This window comes from Mus caroli, chromosome 3, assembly GCF_900094665.2.
Source record: "Mus caroli chromosome 3, CAROLI_EIJ_v1.1, whole genome shotgun sequence".
NCBI lineage: Eukaryota > Metazoa > Chordata > Mammalia > Rodentia > Muridae > Mus > Mus caroli.
In genome coordinates this window covers 12,685,874-12,690,101 of record NC_034572.1, presented here as the reverse complement: position 1 = coordinate 12,690,101, position 4,228 = coordinate 12,685,874, and the positions used below count along the sequence as shown (strand labels likewise).

The 4,228-nt window shown below is 39.9% G+C and overlaps 1 pseudogene; it reads right to left on the bottom strand.

Moving 5' to 3' along the window:
• Positions 1–1,268: 1,268 nt before the first annotated feature.
• On the bottom strand, positions 1,269–3,746 carry LOC110291037 (annotated as a pseudogene).
• Positions 3,747–4,228: the final 482 nt, after the last annotated feature.

Here is a 4,228-nt window from a genome sequence, read left to right as displayed (position 1 = left end):
AATACATTAAGAAATAATAAAAAATAATACTCCAATATGTTTGCAGGCAGAAGCCTATCATAACTGTTCTTTGAGAGGATCTACGGAGCAGCTGACTAAAAAAGATGTAGATGCCTACACCCAAACATTGGACAGAGGTTGGGGATTCTTATGGAAGAGTTGGAGAAGGGATTGAAGTCTCTGAAGGGGATAGAAACTCCACAGGAAGACCAACAGACTCAACTGACCTGGATCCTTGGGGCTCTCTGTGATTGAGCCACCAACCAAAGAGAATACAGGGTATGGACAGAAACCTTCAGCACCTATGCAGCTGATATTCAACTCAGTCTCCATGTGGTCCCCCAACAAGTAGAAAGGGGGCTGTCCCTAAAGCTATAACCTTACTGTGAAATCAGCTCCCCACAAGGGCTGCACTGTCTGGCCTCAGTAGGACAGGATGAGCCTAAAACTGCAGAGACTTAATGTGCCAGGATGAGGGGATATGCGTGGTGGGTGGTAGGGTGGAAGGCTCTCAAAGGAGAAGGGAAGGAAGATGGTTGGAGGAACTCTGAGAGGGTACTGAAAGGGAGCAATATCAAGCATATTAATTAATTAATTAATTTTAAAAGTTCATTTTTATTTGTACTTGTTCATACTTTAAATTGGACATTAGAATCCTGGCTTTTCTTAGCTGACTAGATTTCATGATTACTACAACTCTTTGTTCTTAATCTACAAGAAAGAAACAGTAAGATGCAAATGTCTAAATCCTGCACTATAAAAGTATAAACTCTCAGCTGTGGCTCCTAAAACAAAACCTATCTACTCCATTATGGGAGTATGCCTTTTCAATTGAATTATTAATTTGTCATAACCAGGTAAATCATCCTGAAATTCATCTAAAACGATGTTAGTAACTTGGCCATTGGAAGAGGTGAAGTAGGAATATCTTTTTCTCCCTAAATCCATCCTCACTGGTATCAACTCCTGTACTCCCTGGTGACAGTCATGTTTCAAAGATTAGTCAGATAGATCCAGAGCCCTTTGCTGTCCCCACTGGGACTCCTGGGCGGGTGTAACTGTTTTACATACTTGGGCATATTAGTGAATAATTGATCTGGAAATCTTTTTGTGTGTGCATGCATATCCCAGTGAGTATATTGAGTGTATGTGAGTGAATGTACAACTGCATTTATCTGGCTTCTTCCTTTGTCACTTTCCACCTTATGTGTGGAAGTTACACAGAATTTGAAGGTCACTAATGGGGTTGGATGGATGTGTAGCAAACCCTAGGGATTCTCATGTCTCTGCTTCTTCAGCACTGGTATTACAAACTTACGTTGTGCATCACAAACTAACTCATGACCCCATGTGTGTGTGTCAAGCATTGACCAACTAAACCATATCCTCAGACCCCTGAGTGATTTTCATTACGGCACTTTTTTCACTTGTCAAATTCACACAAGAAAAGTCCAGAAATATCTTAATTGGGAATCGTAAATTCACATCCTTTTTGGGGTTTCAACCTCTGAGTGTCAGTTACTCACTTCTTGGAAACCTGAAGTTAGACTAAGAGCCCATGTTGTCCTAATGGCTGTGGCATACTGCTTTCACCTATATTGTGTTGGCTAAAAATAACTGGAGAATATTTTGAGTTGACTTCCAGAAATGCTATAAGTAGTAAAACCTGCATGCATAATTTATAGAGAAAGGAAGAGATCGATTGTGCTGAGAGTTCCAGAGTGAGTCACAGTGTTAATGTGAAGGGACACAGTATACAGGCCCTGTTGGTGCTATTGTTAGTGAGAGTGGCATTGCACCCACTGAATGCAACTTGAAAGGCAGGATGTTATTTAATGTTAATCTAATGTATTTGTTACAATGAATAAACACTGAATCCTTGAGCGAGTCTTGGCCAAAGTGAAAATTGAACTGCAACGCACAGGTGCGTGGCAGAGGAGTTCATTATTATAGCTCTTGGGATCACTTTAAAACAAGTTCTTTTGATTATAGCACTCTGATGGAGAATGCATGCCAAAGCTTCATTTTCCTCTGTTTAGAAAACAATGCTGCAAAGCATATTTTACAAATAGATTAGAATGGTTACCAACATGCACCAAATGCTGCTCTTCCTGTGTTAGCAATTTTACTAATACAAGCCAAAGACTGTGCCAGATCAGCACACCAAATGCTTTCCCAACTGCCAAAGGGGAGAAAAACCTTTCATTCTGGATCATATTTTGGTGATCACAGTCTAATTTTACTTTTAAAGTGATGGAATGGGGGGTATTGTGACTAATCCTTTTTCACACTCAGAATTTTTCCTTTTTTTCTTTTTTCTTTTTTTTTTTTTTGCAAATAGTATACATACTTCTTTTACCCTTTAAGTTAATGTGACAATCTTCCATAATGAATTAAACAGAAGTTTAGGTAAAAATGGAATAAAATAGCAAAATCAAAACAAAATGAAATGAAATGAAACAAAAACAAAATACTTGAAAACACACAGTTCACCGAAAACATGCACATGGACACATGTAGTTGGTGGTTAGTGTGACAGCATATTCATGAGTCGACAATCCTTACCACCATGCTAACTGCACAGTGTGTTCAGCAATGCTCCTCATGCTAGATTGAAAATGCTCACATTGGATTCACAAATTTCAGGGGCCAGAAATCTAGGGTCTTGAAATTCACAAACTGTCATGATCTATCAATGCCAGTAGTGCAAAATTTGTGACAATCTTGTATGTCCACCTCATAAATATATATTTGAGGCATGCTGCTCTGGTGTGCCATCTCTAAAGCAGAACTTCGTCTGGACCTCTTTTCTATGTTGCAGAAACATCTCATGGATGCTCTGTTTTGGGAGGTCTATCTTGGACTTCTTGGACAAACAGCTATGGTCATCACAACTAAAAAGCAATGGACAGCAATTGTGGGCAGTTCCAATACTGTTCTTTGAGATGAACTACACACTCATCAGTGTCAGGAACTCTGTTTTCTCAGTTGAAACTTGCACACTTTTTGAGGCATATGCAATGGATACTGTCATAGCCAACCAAGGCCAGCCAATTTCCACTGGCCGATAATCCCTCATGCACCAAGATGCCAGTGCTGCTGCAACCAAACTCAAGATCAACTGACCAAAAGGTATCTTGCTGCCCCAGCATGTTCTAGCTGGGTTCTCATCCACCTTTGATGTAGGCAGAAAACACTCTACATTTAATCACACCAGACCCTATTGAGCAAAATATTGTTGGGGTGCCAATCCAACCTGAGGACCTTGGAGCTTAGTGTGCTTACTCACACACCAGTCATTTTTAGACTCAAAGTAAACAGTATAGAGCTGTGATTGGCTCCACACAGCAAACTTGTACTTGAATGAAGACCATTTCACAAGAGTGACTTCACAGTTAATCCTGGGGAACATCATGCTATGCTTCCAGATGCCATTCTTCTGACTGCACACATAGGCTTTGCAGTTTATCAAGCAAGTGACAATAGAGACGCTCTTGGGAGCTCAGTCAATACCTGTGATGTATCTATTGTGTTCCTTCAACTCATGAGATTTCACCAACTGCCTCACATTCTTTGTGTAGACTTTCACTTCAACGTTATTGGGGCTAAGGGAGATCTGGGTATGATCTCTGCCCTAGGCTTGGCAGGCAGGTGATTGGCTCTAACAGAAACTGATGCAGAGAACTAATTGTTTTCAAAAGGCTGAAATCTGGGATCAGGGGGTCCAGATGGCCAGCAGAGATGATTTAATTCACAGACTCTGGTCAGTAGCCAAAAACAGGCTCTGGGAAGGTGGCAACAGAGGAGGGAAGCCCAGAGGGAGTGGCTAACGGATCCCTAATTTTTTTATTCAAGTTTCAAACTCAATGAATGTCAATTAAAGAATCATGCAATGTTTATTACTTTGTTCTTACCCCAAACACCAGAATGGTGTTGCCAACTTTACTCTAGGCTAAGTGTCTTCATAAATAATACAATGGTATTCCTGTTTTCATAGAATATGCAGCTACTCTATATTAATATAGTTTCTATATTTGTAAAATGCTCTGGGTCGGATTTGAAATATATATCAACATTTGGTGTCTTTTATGTAGCAATGCTCAAAGATGAAATTTTGCGAACTGATTTGATCATGAGTACTTTTCACTATTGATGGTATTTGTTGCTGAGCTTATAATAATTGCATAAACTTTGGAGACGTAAAACATAGGAGTTGGGACCTAGGTGA